At 47.0% G+C, this 15,693-nt stretch overlaps 1 protein-coding gene across 2 annotated transcripts in view; it reads left to right on the plus strand.

Moving 5' to 3' along the window:
- Nucleotides 1–7,976: 7,976 nt before the first annotated feature.
- ABAT (4-aminobutyrate aminotransferase) overlaps nucleotides 7,977–15,693 on the plus strand; it is a 186,239-nt gene continuing 178,522 nt past the window's right edge. For both annotated transcript variants that reach the window (XM_030577512.1, XM_030577513.1), the window contains exon 1: nucleotides 7,977–8,071. The gene's annotated coding sequence lies outside the window, so the exon portion shown is untranslated. The remainder of the gene's footprint in view (nucleotides 8,072–15,693) is intronic.

Genomic DNA, 15,693 nt, shown 5'->3' on the forward strand with positions numbered 1-15,693 from the left:
TTTCCAGGCCATTCATGACATCATATAGGACCTCAAACAATTCCCTATAACAACAGTAAGGAGTTGCTTAAAACTCCTAGGTCACATGGCATCTTGAACGTATGTAGTGCAACATGCGAGGCCGAGGAAGTGCCTGGTTGGGATGCATGTGCTCAGCTGCTGTCTCGTGGCATTGTTAGTGTCTGCCTGAGTGTGCGCGTCTTGCACGCACCCCTCCCCCCCAGTTCCTTCTCAACCATGCTCAGCTGAAGATGAGACTCGGGGCAGTGCTGAACCTCTTCTCTGGTCACTGGAGGAAATAAATACAAAGACATAAGAAATAGATAGAAATATCTCAGCTTTTTCCCTTCCCTTAGAATAGTTACCTATTTAAAACAAAACAAACTTTTTTCCTCAGGTTTGTTTCCCATTGAGAGACCCTCCCAAGGCATTCCTAGTTCGATAATGCCAGGGTCCCCAAGGATTTAAGAAATGTGCGGCTATCTCTGAGCAATGATTCTCCAAGTGGATCTCTGACTGCATCAGATCCTGTTACCAGATTCAGAATGCTCAACCACCCAAGGGCATCAGAACTCATTCTACTCAGGCAATTTCAACATCCATTGCTTCCCTCCATAATCATAGACTATTAGGGTTAGAAGGGACCTCAGGAGGTCATCTAGTCCAACCCCCTGCTCCAAGCAGGACCATCCCCAGATTTTTTTTTACCCCAGTTCCCTTAATGGCCCCCTCAGGGATTGAACTCACAACCCTGGGTTTAGTAGGCCAATGCTCAAACCCCTGAGCTATCCCTCATAATGTGCTTATTACTGACATCTGCAAGGCGGTCACATGGACATCTGACCACACATTTGCTAAACATTATGTTATCACAGAGGATACCACAGAAGACACCATAGTAGGCCACACAGTACACTACAGTAGCCACTGTCACAACTCCAAACTCCCACCAACCATATTGGGTACTGCTTCACATTCACTGGGAGTGGAGCACCCACAGGGACAGCATTCGAAGAAGAGAAGGTTACTCACCTTGCAGTAACAGGTTTTTCGAGATGTGTCCCCCTGTGGGTGCTCCACTACCCACCCTCCTCCTCTCTATTTTGGAGTACTACTCTGACATCTCTAAAGTAGAGAAGGAACTGAGGGGGGTGCGGGAAGCAAGCACTCAGGCAGACCCTAACGATGCCATGAGACAGCAGCTGAGTGCGTGCGTCCCGACCAGGCACTGCTACCGAAGATCTCTGATCAAAGGCGCGGGGACGCCTTGTCACCTGCAGTGGCGCACCCACAGGGGGACACATCTTGAAGAATCTCAGTTATTGCAAGGTGAGTGAACTTCTCTTCTGCTCCTTCCTAAACCACAGCCCAGATTTGTTGGCAGACGCATTTCTCCTTCCATGGAAAGACTGCCTGTTCTATGCGTTCCGTCCCATACCACTGATTCACAAGGTGGTCCTCAAAATCTGGAGCAATGGAACCTCAGTGATCTTGGTGGTACCAGCCTGGCCATATCAGTATTGGTACACCACCCTACTGTAGCTATCTGTGGACACTCCAATCAGTACTGCTAGTTCCGGACCTCATCACATAACATCACAGAAGGCTTTGACACCCCAATCTTGAGTCTCTCCACCTCACGGCTTGGAAGCTGTGCGGTTGAACCCGCTACAGCTTACATGCTCAGACCCTGTTAGAGAGGTTCTACTGGGTAGCAGAAAGCCTTCAACCAGAACGACTTACCTAGCCAAGTGGAAGAGATTAATGATTTGGTGTTTACTGAGTCATATCCCTCCAACACAATCGTTGATCCCCTTTATCTTGGACTACCTCCAAAAGTTGAAACAGCAGAGCTTGTCTTACTCCTCAATAAAGGTTCATCTGGCTGCCATCTCAACTTTTCACCCAGGAGAGCATGGAGGCACCATCTTCACTAACAAAATGGTGTGGCGCTTCTTCAAGTGGTTAGACAGATTATATTCTCATATTCACCAACCCATCCCCGCTTGGGACCTTAACTTGGTACTCTCAAGGCTGATGGGGCTCCCGTTCGAGCCCCAAGCTACGTGCTCACTCCTCTACATTTCCTACAAGGTGGCCTTTTTGATTGCAATAACATTAGCCAGAAGGGTGTCCATGCTCAAGGTTCTCAGATCCAACCCTCCATATACCATTTTCTACAAAGTTAAGGTGCAACTGCGACCCCACCTGGCGTTCCTCCTGAAAGTGGTCTTGAGTTTCCACACCAATCAAGACATATTCCTTCTGTTTTTTCCCCTGAAGCCCATCCATTCTCTGGATCTGCAGCATGCGTTGACATTTTATATTGAACGAACTAAGCTGTTCTAAAAGTCGAACCAGCTGTTTGTTGCTATGGCGGACAGGATGAAAGGCCTCCCAGTGTCCACACAAAGGATATCATTGTGGATCACATCCTGTATCCGGGTTTATTATGACCTCACTAAGGTCCCTGCCCTTGCTCTGACTGCAAACTCCACTGGAGCTCGGGCATCTTTGGTGGCTTTCCTGCCCAGGTAATGATCCAGGAGATATGCAAAGCGTGTATGTGGTCTTCGGTCCACACCTTCCTTTCACATTACACCATCATCCAGCACGCCAGTGCTTCAATCAGCGATTCCATAAACTCCAACCCCATCTCCTAGGTAAGGCTTGGGAATCACCTAATTGGAATTGATATGAGCAAGCACTCGAAGAAAAAAACGGTTATTCACCTTCTCGTAACTGTTCTTCGAGATGTGTTGCTCATATCCGTTCCAAACCCACCCACCTTCCCCTCTGTTAGAGTATCTGGCAAGAAGGAACTGGAGATAAGGCGAGTCTGCAGGACCCTATATGTGGCGCCAGGAAGGCGTGACTCCAGGGGGCTCTAGAGCTGACCCGACGGGTGCTGCTAGGGGAAAAACCTTCTGGCGAACTGTGTACGTGGCACACAAACACCTAACTGGAATGGATATGAGCAACACATCTCAAAGAAGAACAGTTACGGGAAGGTGAGTAACTGCTTTTTTCGAGGAAGTCAATTGGATTCCAACAGGCTAAACAAAAGGAGTTTCTCTGCTAGCCTAGATAAAGTAACAGAGGAAATGGGGACTATGTGAGCAAGTTGTTGTAGTTTTCTGTAGCACAAGATTGTACAAATGCCTAGGTTAGTGCCTCACTCAGTCAAGTCTACTCCCATATGTGAGGGAGGGGGGAAAAGAGGGGGAGAGACACAGGAGGATAGGAATTAAAAAGATAATTCAGGTCACGGGCCAGATCCTCGGCTGCTTTAATCAGTCAACTAATTACAATAGCACTACTCCAAATTACACTAGTGGAGGAGCTGGCCCAGTGTTACTTTTAAAAAAGATTCCTCATCATCATCATCCTCAGTCCCCCAGTTAGGCTTTCTTCCAGCATTTTTGTCAAAGAGCAGTTATATTCTCCTCTTATGTTTTAGATTCTTTGCAGGTCAGAAGCATGCAGTAAAATGATGATGACTTCTGGGGTCAAATCCAACAATGTGTCAGATTCTCAGCTGGTGTAAATATAAATTGAGGTAAATCATCAGCTCCTTTGACATCAAGGATTTCTTTCACAAGATGAGAATCTGCCCCATTTTCTTCAAAATTGAGAGTGAGAGAAATTTCTTCCAGCAGGTGGCATATGGAGTCTCTATTAACAGCAACATCAGCAGCCAAATGTAGCAATAAAATTATCTACATGTATTTGTATTTTTACAAACTGCTTGCTTCAGTTAGTTCTACTGGCATCTGAAAGGTGAGATGTGAGATAACCTCTGCTGCTTCAATAAGGTGAGTTCCTACTACACACTCCTGCTTCCTTTCTATCATCTGTGTGGGGTTTTGTTTGTGTGACGAAGGTGTAATATGTACTGTACAGCAATTCTTTCAGTTCAGTAACGTTTTCCTCTTCTGTTGTCCTTTGCTCCATTATCTTTTCAGGTACTGCAGTTAAGCTGACTGGTCTATAATTTGTCCTTATTCACCTTTTCATAGATAGGTACTATATTTGTCCTTTTCCAATCCTCTGGGATCTCTTCCGTCCTCCATCAGTTCGCAAAGATAATTGGTTATGGCTCAGATCTCTTCAGCCAGTTCCTTACATATTTTAGGATGTATTTTATCAGGATCTAACATCTAACTTGTTGATATAAATTATGTCTCTTGGGATGTGAAAAAAACACCCTTGAGTAACATAAGTTACACTGGCAGAAGCGCGAGTGTTGACAGTGCTATGTCAGTGGGAGACACTCTCCCACCGATGTAGCTACTGCTGCTCATTGGGGGTGGTTTAATTATTCCGACGAGCAAGCAGCTAAAAGGGAGTTCTTACAGCAGCGCAGCTGCATCAGTACAGTTGTGCCGCTGTAAACTCTCTAGTGTAGACATGGCCTAAGTAATTTTTAACTTTGTTCTTTTCCTAGTTTAGCTTCTGAGCCTACCTCATTTACACTGGTGTTCTCTATATTTGTCATCTGATAACATAATTTTTTTGGTGAAAGCTGAAACAAAAAAGACATTTAACAGTTTAGCTGTTGCTATGTTTACAGTTATTGTCTTTCCACCTTCATTGAGTAATGAGCCTTACTTGTCCTTGATCATCATCTAGTTTCTCATGTATTTGTAAAATGTTTTCTTGTTACCCTTTTAGAGCTCTTGCTAATTTAATCTCGTTTTGTGCCGTCGCCTTTCTAATTTTGTCTCTAACTGTTCGTGTTGTATTTTTATATTCATCCTTTGTAATTTTTTAGTTTCTACTTTTTGTATGATTCATGGAAGATCTTCGGTTAAGGAAGGGTGGCCTCTTACTGTATAGCCTGTCTTTTCTACACATTAGTCTAGTTTGCTCTTGTGCCCTTAATAATGTTTGTATCTTTCTTAAATGCCAACTCTCTTGAACTCTTTTTCCCCTCTTAGACTTACTTCCCATGGAATCTTACCTACCAGTTCTCTGTTTACTAAACTCTACCTTCTTGAAGTCCATTGTCTTTATTCTGCTGTTTTTCCCTCCTACAATTCATGAAATGATCAAGTTGATGATTCTAAGGATCACTTTCACCCTAGCGGCCTCCCTCCTTCAGATTCTCATCTAGTTCCTTTTCTTTTTGTCAGAATCAAATCAGAATAGCCTCTCCCCTAGTCACTTTCTCTACCTTCTGTAATAAAAAGTTGTCTCCTCTGTATTCCAAGAACTTGTTAGATAATCTGTGCCCTGCTCCATTATTTCCCTAATAGATTTCTGGTTAGTTGAGGTCTCCCATTATCACCAAGTCCTATGTTTTGGACGATTTCTTTAGTTTAAAAAAAAAAAAAAGCCTCATCTGCCTCTTCTTCCTCGGAGGCAATCTATATTAGACACCTATCATGATCTGACCCTCGGTTTTTTACCCCCTTTATTCTTACCTAGAGACTTGCAGCAGGATTGCCTCCCATTTCTGTCTCAACCTCAGTGCAAGGCTATACATGTTTGATATACAAGCATGGGCAGCAGCTGAATGCTTGCTTTGGGGAGGCTAGCTTGCCAGCCATGCCTCTTCTGCCTAAGACCCCTCGCTTCCTGCATGCTGGAGCACTGTAACAGAAGCCCTGAGGGAGGGGCAGCCCAGGCCAAGCTGCCAGCCCCTCTGATTTACTGCCCCCCCTACCCCTAAAGGTCCCCGAGCTGAGTCCCCATGCTCCCCTGCCAGCGCTGGGCTGAGTTAGTGGCCCTCCTGAGCACCGGGCCAGCTCCAGATGCCAGCCTCCCCTCCGCCCAGCTGAGTCACCAGGCTCCCTCAGTGCTGGGCCAAGCTTACCCCCCCCCCGCACTAGGATGGCCCCAGTACCAGGCTGAGCCACCCGACCCTTCCACCCCCGACAGCCCCCCCTGGCTGGGCCACCGACCCCCAGCACCCAGCTGAGCCTCCTCGCTCCCCCCCTACCCACTGCTTGCTTTCTGCATCCCTCCTCAATCCCCCTGTCCCTGAGGAGGAGGGTTGCAGTGAGCAGTGAGGACATCTAGACGGGTGTGGAGTGGAGGAGACATGGCAGGCAGGCAGCAGCTGTTGGTGGGGGGCCACAGGGAAGGGGTGGGGCCACTGCAGCCTAGGTGTCCGATTGTGGGTTGGTGGCAGTGCCAGGGAAGGCTAAGTCCTGGCCTATTATACCCACCACCCCTGTATACAAGGTAACATCTATGCTGAAGACTTTGTAAGATCTGGGCCTAAAAGAATCTACAGTGCTCAAAGGGGCAGCCTAAACATGGTTCTTCAGTTGCTGAAACCCCTTTCTTCAGTTTCTCCATCCAGATGTATAATCAGATTTGGCCAATACGCAGAACAGACATTAATCCTAAAGTCTAATACAATGGTGTGCAAGGATGTAAAAGCATAGACATGAACTGCAAAACCTTGGTGGAGGCTTTTGCCTTTCCTTTACAACAATGGAAACCCATAGACTGCTATAGAAAATGGTTTTAAAGTTCTCTCACACAAAAACAAGTAGGGGATTGAGAGGTGACCCCGTTGCTCAGACCTCTGTGTGTCCAGAGATATTTGTGATCTCCATGGGTTGTACCATTAACTTTTATGCCTGAGAACCAAGGAGTTTCCATACTGCAACAGACTAATCATCCATCTATCCGGGTATCCTGTCTCTGATGTGGCAGAGGCTTCAGATGAAGGAAGTTGTGGGACTCCTTAGGAGACAGTTATGGAAAAAAACTGCCCTTGGAGAAGTTTCTTTCTAACCCCATCAGACAGTAATTGGCTTATGCTCTGTAACCTATGGGCATATAACCCTTGTAGAAATAAATGTTACAACTGGACACAGTCTCATTATTTAGAGAAAGATCTAATATTTGTATTAATCCCATTAAACTCTTAGTCACCGTGAGATCCTACAGGGATGAGTTCCATAGGATAATTATGCATTATGTAAAACAAACAAAAAACATTTAACACCTTTGCTTGTATTAGTTGTAAATTTGGTTCCTTTCATTTTCATTGAACGTCCCTTCCTTTTTTGTTGTATTATGATGAAAAAGAGTAAAGGAGGGCACCTCATTTACCTATTTTATGCAACTCCTATTATGTGTCCACTCTAAACAGTCCACATCCTTTCAGTTTCTAGGGTTTTTTGTGTATCTATAAACATTTTGGTTATTTGTCTCTGAAAGGTGACCAGAAATGAATGCACTATTCTGGGCAGGGTGCTCTTGACATATATAATCAATAGGTGCATGTGAGGCCTGCTACTAATAACCCTGAAAAACACATGATTTAAGAACATAGGTTTAAGATTAGGTTTGCTTCAGAGAAGAGATTCCTGGGCTTTGTGGGGAAGATACCACCAGGGTTCAGCTCAGTTCATATTTGAGCTGATTCTGTTCACACACCCCTACCATTCTGGAATGAGATGTGGTGTGAATGATCCGGCCTGGGGACAAGTGTGATCTAGCCTGGAGCGATCAGCAGGGGAAGTAGGTCACTGTGATGATGTCATTTCAGCTCCAGCCTAGGAACTGCACCAGCATTTAGAGGCTGCCAAGGTCCTGCCTCGCCCCCCTATCAATTCCTGAGACTTGGTACAGGCAGCAAAACAAGCCAGCTTCTCTTCTGCTAATTAACTGAGCTGTGCCACTGTCTAGGGGTCCGCGATGCGGCGTTCAGTGCCACCAGCCCCTCCCTGGGCTTCATGGGGAACGGGGTGCGCTCAGCACCTTGCAGGCTCCTGAGAGGCACTGGGCCGCAGGCGATGCTCAGAGTGGGTGGGGCTTAGCCCTGACCCTGTGTGATCCCTACACAACTCCAGCTGCCCGCCCCCCTCCCCAGCGGGGCTCGTCCTCACCCCTGCCCGCACTGCGCTGTCCGCCCCCTCTCCGGCCAGGCAGCCCCGCCCCTCTGGGGGCGGGTGCCCGGGCTGTGGCCTCTGATTGGCCGGGCCGGTGGCGCGGATTGGCTGTGGCGAGCAGAGCCGGGCCGCGGCGAGAGCGAGCAGCGGTTCCTGGGGCTCTGTTCGCTCAGCCTGGAGCGCGAACCCGGGGAGGGAGAGTCCGCCGGCAGCCCGCGGTGAGTCGGGGGGACCGCTGGTCACAGCCGGGGGAGGTCCAGGCCCAGGCCCTAGGGGAGGCTGGCTGCCAGCACCGCGTCCCCATCGGGGCAGCCGGGCGTCCCCAAACCGCCCGGCCGGGCGAGGCAGGGGGAGGCTGCTGGCCCGGCGCCCCTTAGCCCTGCCCCGTCCCACTCCTCGCCCGCGAGCCGCTTCTGGGAGCCCTCCCGCCACTTGCTTCCCTGGCCCTGCCCTCCTCACAGCCCCACTTCAGCCCGGGGGGGCTGCCAGGCTTATCCCACCGCCCCCTGCCCTCCTCACAGCCCTACTTCAGCCCGGGGGGCTGCGAGGCTTATCCCACCGCCCCCTGCCCTCCTCACAACCCCCACTTCAGCCCGGGGAGGGGCTGCCAGGCTTATCCCACCGCCCCCTGCCCTCCTCACAGCCCCACTTCAGCCCGGGGAGGGGCTGCCAGGCTTATCCCACCGCCCCCTGCCCTCCTCACAGCCCCACTTCAGCCCGGGGAGGGGCTGTCAGGCTTATCCCACCGCCCCCTGCCCTCCTCACAGCCCCACTTCAGCCCGGGGAGGGGCTGCCAGGCTTATCCCACCGCCCCCTGCCCTCCTCACAGCCCCACTTCAGCCCGGGGAGGGGCTCTCAGGCTTATCCCACCGCCCCCTGCCCTCCTCACAGCCCCACTTCAGCCCGGGGAGGGGCTGCCAGGCTTATCCCACCGCCCCTGCCCTCCTCACAACCCTCACTTCAGCCCGGGGAGGGGCTGCCAGGCTTATCCCACTGCCCCCTGCCCTCCTCACAGCCCTCACTTCAGCCCGGGGAGGGGCTGCCAGGCTCCCCCGCCTCCATCCCTGCCCTCCTCACAGCCCGTACTTCAACCTGGGAGCGGGGTGAGGGCTGCCAGGCGTATCCCATTGCCCCTGCCTTCTTCAGCCTCCACTTCAGCTTGGGGCGGGGGGGGGCTGATAGGCTCCCTCTATCTCCCTCCGTGCCTTCCTCACAACCTTTACTTTAACCCTGGGAGTGGTGGCTGCTGGCACCTTCTGCTCACCCAGCAGGTGGTGAGGCTGCTGGGCACCCCGGGAGCTGCTGCAGGGTGCTGGTGGTGGTCTGTACCCCCTCCCCTTCTTACTTGGTGGCCCCTTGCCCCCGTGTGTGTGATTCAGGGGAGGGAGTAGTGGTGTGCTGTTGATACCTCTGCTGTTCTCTTGTGGGCAGCTGTGGCACAGCTACATGCCTGGTGAGCTTTGCCAATTCTTGCCAAGGGCTTATGCTCTGCAGCAAATGTGTGAAGCAAAGACCCATCCTTTTCTTCTTGAAGAAGACTGCTTACTTAGTGGCCTGCTTTTCTCAAGTACTGGAGGAGACCACAGTGGCGTGGGGGGCAAAGTCCCAGGAATAGATCCAGGAGCAAAACGACATATGCACAAGGGTCCAGCAAGAACAGACAAGGTCTCCCACAATATACTGCAGATCTACTTGATGAGGTGCTAGGAAGCTGGGATATGCCCCATAAATCCTAGCACTAAACATCTGTAATTGCAGTGCCAATGTGAATCGTGGGTATGTGGATACTTTTGCCCATTGCCTGAAATGATACTCAGAGGGTAGGAAAAAGGTAAAAACAATGTATTTGTTGGGCACATGGTATTTGTGCTAAAATAAGAGTTCTCTGTTTTTTCCAAAGCCTGCAAAATGGCTCAAAGTCAAAATATTGTCATAAATTCTTTCTTTGTAGCTTTTAACTTCTTTTCTGATTTATAGGAGCTGGAGTCTGTATCTTGCCTCAGTGCTAGTTCATGACCCCATCCCCTTAGGAAAAGTAGGATCCTGCTCCTCAGGTCTCCCTCAGTCCCCCATCCTTAGAGGAGGGAGGTACTTCTTAGAAACCTAGCAAAGCAAACAGAACATCTAGGAGGTGGTTAATCATTTGTGTGCCTGTTGCTGTATAGTACATTGGGTTAGTGCCCTGTGGAGATGTGCTCACTGGTGCTAATGTACCTTAGAAGGCAAGGGTGCGGGCATATTCTGTGCTAAAACCATTGCATTTGTTAGCTTTGTGAGAAAAGACCTTGTGTGCTTAGATGGTGAGCAAACTTACTGTAGTGAATTTTTTAAAAATGTTTTAAGATTTTAGTAAAAGTGTATAAACTTGCTACCTGTGACCAAGAGAACAAAGAGCTATTGCAATGTTGTTAGTTTCTCATCCTATTCCATGAAATTACATATTGCAGCACCTTAGAATAAATGATCACATGGTTCCTTGAACTGTGACACTTAGGCCATGTCTACATCTAAAATTTTGCAGCGCTGGTTGTTACAGCTGTATTAGTACAGCTGTATAGGGCCAGCGCTGCAGAGTGGCCACACTTACAGCAACCAGCGCTGCAAGTGGTGTTAGATGTGGCCACACTGCAGCGCTGTTGGGCGGCTTCAAGGGGGGTTCCGGGACCGAGAGAGCAAACCGGGAAAGGAAACCAGCTTCGCCGCGGTTTGCTCTCTCGGTCCCGGAGCCAGCCAGCAAACCGCAGGGAAGGAGACCTGCTTGCTCGGGGTTCCGGGACCGAGAGAGCAAACCGGGAACGCCGCGGTTTGCTCTCTCGGTCCCGGAGCCAGCCAGCCAGCCAGCAAACCGCGGGGAAGGAGACCTGCTTGCTCGGGGTTCCGGGACCGAGAGAGCAAACCGGGAACGCCGCGGTTTGCTCTCTCGGTCCCGGAGCCAGCCAGCAAACCGCGGGGAAGGAGACCTGCTTGCTCGGGGTTCCGGGACCGAGAGAGCAAACCGGGAACGCCGCGGTTTGCTCTCTCGGTCCCGGAGCCAGCCAGCAAACCGCGGGGAAGGAGACCTGCTTGCTCGGGGTTCCGGGACCGAGAGAGCAAACCGGGAACGCCGCGGTTTGCTCTCTCGGTCCCGGAGCCAGCCAGCAAACCGCGGGGAAGGAGACCTGCTTGCTCGGGGTTCCGGGACCGAGAGAGCAAACCGCGGCGAAGCTGGTTTCCTTTCCCGGTTTGCTCTCTCGGTCCCGGAACCCCGAGCAAGCAGGTCTCCTTCCCCGCGGTTTGCTGGCTGGCTCCGGGACCGAGAGAGCAAACCGCGGCGTTCCCGGTTTGCTCTCTCGGTCCCGGAACCCCGAGCAAGCAGGTCTCCTTCCCCGCGGTTTGCTGGCTGGCTCCGGGACCGAGAGAGCAAACCGGGAAAGGAAACCAGCTTGATTACCAGAGGCTTCCTCCTTCCACGGAGGTCAAGAAAAGCGCTGGTGGGTGTCTACATTGCATTACCAGCGCTGGATCACCAGCGCTGGATCCTCTACACCCGAGACAAAACGGGAGTACGGCCAGCGCTGCAAACAGGGAGTTGCAGCGCTGGTGATGCCCTGCAGATGTGGACACTCTCAAAGTTGCAGCGCTGTAACTCCCTCACCAGCGCTGCAACTTTCTGATGTAGACAAGCCCATAGACATGCAGTGGTAAATTTCTCTGTTCCTACTGTGTGTGGATTTTAGTCTTTCTCTCCATAGTACTTGGTAGCTGCCATAGTGACAGGTACTGCAGTGAAAATGTTCCTGTGCAGCTGCAGTTCCAGCTCAGGCTGTTGAATCTGTTCATTCTTCTGCTACAGCAGATGAGGAAATTTTTCACTAACTGTCTTAGTGAATGTAAACTGGGGACACAGCTGAAAGCGTTTCACCTGTAGTATTAAGGATGCACATCTGACTCCTAATAACTAGGCTGGCTTTTATAAAAGACAATGCTACAGTGTGCTAGCTAAAGTGCTGTGCTTACTGGGCCTGCTGCATAGTTGTTTGTTATTGCACAAAGAGAAAATAGATGATCAGGTATATGAACTCACAATGTTTCGGTTACTGATACAGAATTTCCCTCAAACCCAAATAGCTTGCCTGCCTTTAGGTTGTCTTGCACAGACCTTTCAAAGGACCCATCACAAATATACGTCTGAGTTTTAATACAAAAAGGAAGCATTTGTTCAAATGAATGGCTGTATTGTACTGCATAAAGTTTGTGGTTTTGCCTCTGGGTCTAAAATGTGTAAGTCTATGGAACTGCAGCTCATTTCGTTTTCTGTGGCAAGATTCTGGGCAATTTAAAGGCAAGAAATTTCAAGATTTCATGTATTGGTGAGATATACTGATTAAAGCTTTCTGTCTCCATTAAAAAAACACATGTAGTTAATTTACCCAAAAACATAAATAAATCCTGACGTCTTCAAGCTTTCTTAATCCATGAGCCACAAAGTTGGCTACGTTTATTCTGAGCTTTCTACCGTGATCCAGTGAGGAACAGCAGTGGTGTGTCTCCTTGTCTGGGCAATACGACATGGAAAAATTACTATATAAGCTGTATAGCTATAATTATTGTTGCAAGACATTTGTTTATAACCCTGTTATCTGTGTTTTTGCTTACTTGTATCTTTAAAAAAAACAAAAACCTTCCATGTTGGTTCTCAGCCAAAAGGTCAATTTCTTTTTGCAAGTTTAAGTGGAAAATATGTTTAGCTCTTTTGAACTGTGAGGATGAAGAGTCTTCCCCACCCCCCAGTGTAAAAAAAAAAAAATTGCCACGCTTTTTTGCACAGATTACTTGAAACGGCTGAACTTTGAAATTGGCATATGTGTAATACTCATCTTGGAATATTTCCATAATTCAAATCTGGAGAGAGAAATTGATTGGATAATAGTGAAGAGGCTGAGTAATCACTTTTGAGCAATACTCACTTGACATCTGCTAAGATTTATTCTTGGAACTTAATTAAACCCTGCCCAATCCATGAGAGCACCTTCCCTCTTATCCCATGACATCTTACTTTGCGTAAGAGCCTTTGGTGTGGGACTTTGTCAAAGACTTTCTGAAAATCTAAGTACACTATATCAGAGTGGATAAAAATTAATGATTTTTTAAAAAATTGGATTTTTTGATAAGTTTTTTCCTCAAAAATATTATCTAAAGATAGTTTTAATTAAGATACATTATAGCTCAATTATACTATTCTAGTTCTGTAGTATGAGACAATCTATTCATGTAATGTTTAAGAAAAGTTTTGTAAATGAGTTCCAATAGGTCATGGATTAGGGCTCCAATCTTATGGGGTTCCAGTGCTTCTGTACAGATTATTTAGGTTGATCTTTCTATCTACCCAAAGAGACTCAGTGCTCAGTCTGGAAGATACTATCAGAGATGCTTAGTTTTGCAGTTCTCAAACTGTGGATTTATGTCTCCAGAGATAACCTGCTTGTTAACAGCAAAAAAAAAAATATTTTAAAATACATAAGTAATATATAGAGGTGAGAAATAACAGATCTCAACCCTATTGTCCCTCTGCAAATTTGTGTACACAGAGTCAACCCCTTTCTTCTCTCTAAAAGTGCAAAGTTTCAAAAAGTTCAATGAATAAGAAGATTGTTGGAGTGGAATAGATCTGGACAAGGAGAAGAAGTCCGGAGATAAATGTGAGAAGGGAGGGAAAGGCAGTAGAAACAAAAGTGAAACTGTTTGAGCAGCATATTCCAGAAGTCTTGAGGTCTTTCTGGGTGTAGCCTTCATTGATTTGAGATCTACCATACCATTCTCACACTAGAAGAGAAAACTTATAATGGCAGCAGGCCGTAAAAGATACCAATGAACTGGTGGAAGTCACTTAAGCACTTGGATTCAGAGACTGTTGAAGTGATGATCTCACTTTTAATAGCAGTAGCTTCTTCTGCCAGTGTAGAAAGAATATTTTCTTCCTTTGGACTAATTCATTCCAAATTGAAAAATCGTTTGGAACCTGAAAAAGCAGGAAAGCTTGTTTTTCTTTTCCAGCTTGTGAACAAACAGGGAAATGAAGGTGAAGACAACTGAGTTAGCTACAGAAGCCAATATTTTAAGTTTCTCATGTTGACCTAGCTGACATAGCTGATTAAATTTTTGTTGTTTTTTTTTAAAAATATTTCATTTAATTATTTTAGTAAAAGAACAATTTTAACAAAAACAATCTCAAAAATTCATATGCTTGTTTTGTTAAAATATTATATGTTTGTTGTTGGAAAAAAAATCCAGAATACATAACGTTTTGTTTAACTAAAACAACAATTTAAATGTCTGTCTGGTGATGCTCTCCTGATAGAGCTTGGCAAGAAAATCCTCCAAATATTAATGAGTAACCTGTTGAATTGTAGATAGTTCACCTCCCAATGACTTAATAAATATCTACTTCAATTACCTTTGATAAATGAAATAACTAAACAATTATTCATTTTTTGATATAGCAGTAAAACTAAACTGAAAAGTTTTCAAAAATTACTTAAAAATGTATAGTGTGTAACCTTCTAAAAATAAAACTTACATCTATCTCTGAGTTGTGAAGAATGTGTTTTAAGATTAAAACAACCAACAAGAATGCACTTTTATGTAGAAATCCATGATTGAATTGTCTTCCTGACTAGTGATTTAAATAATGATTTAAATCAAATCCACTGAACTATATCCACTGGATCCCCCTTGCTGACACCCTCAAAGAATTCTAATAGATCCTGTTTCTGTTGTAAAAGTGTTTAGAGACAGGGTTCTGTGAACTTGAGGTAATGGCAAGTAGCAGTAGTGGTTGTATTCAAAATGTGCCTTGGATGTGGACTTTATTAGGTTGGGAAGAGCCTTGAATTATACATTAATAACATTCTCAGATGCTTTCTTTTTGGTGGAATAATTGTAGGTGACAAACCTTTTAGTACTATTTTTTTTCTTCCCATTCTTAAAGCCAAAATAACTATTCTTTTTGCATGTCTGTCTGCAGCCACAGGAAGTGATCAGCTGTTCTTGTTCTTTAATTGTAATCAGTACCCTAATTTTTAAATGGCCACACATGCAGGTCTCCATTTCAACCCAAAGGGTGAGATTCTGATCTCAGTAAATAAGAGAGGTAACTATGGACTTACACTTCTGTAACTGAGATCAGAATCTGGCCCTCAGTCTCTACACTCAGGCCCGCCAATGGACGGGGGGCAAAAGGGTTATTTGCTCAGGGGCCCAGCAGGAGATGGGATAGATGAGTATATTTTTTGTAATAAAAATTAAGATTAAGGCCTGGTCTACACTACGTGTTTAAACCGAATTTAGCAGCGTTAAACCGATTTAACCCTGCACCCGTCCACACAACGAGGCCCTTTATATCGATATAAAGGGCTCTTTAAACTGGTTTCTGTACTCCTCCCTGACGAGAGGAGTAGCGCTGAAATCGGTATTGGCATGTCGGATTAGGGTTAGTGTGGCCACAAATCGACGGTATTGGCCTCCGAGCGGTATCCCACAGTGCACCATTGTGACTTCTCTGGAAAGCCATCTGAACTCAGATGCAGTGGCCAGGTAGACAGGAAAAACCCCGCAAACGTTTGAATTTCATTTCCTGTTTGGCCAGCGTGGAGAGCTCACCAGCACAGGTGACCATGCAGAGCTCATCAGCACAGGTAACAATGCAGTCTCCTGAGAATTGAAAAAGAGCTCCAGCACGGGAGGTACTGGATCTGATCACTATATGGGGAGAGGATTCTGTGCTAATAGAACTCCGTTCCAAAAGACGAAATGAAAAAACATTTGAAAAAATTTCCAAGGCCATGATGCAGAGAGGCCACAC

The sequence above is a fragment of the Gopherus evgoodei genome, chromosome 10, assembly GCF_007399415.2.
Source record: "Gopherus evgoodei ecotype Sinaloan lineage chromosome 10, rGopEvg1_v1.p, whole genome shotgun sequence".
Lineage (NCBI taxonomy): Eukaryota > Metazoa > Chordata > Testudines > Testudinidae > Gopherus > Gopherus evgoodei.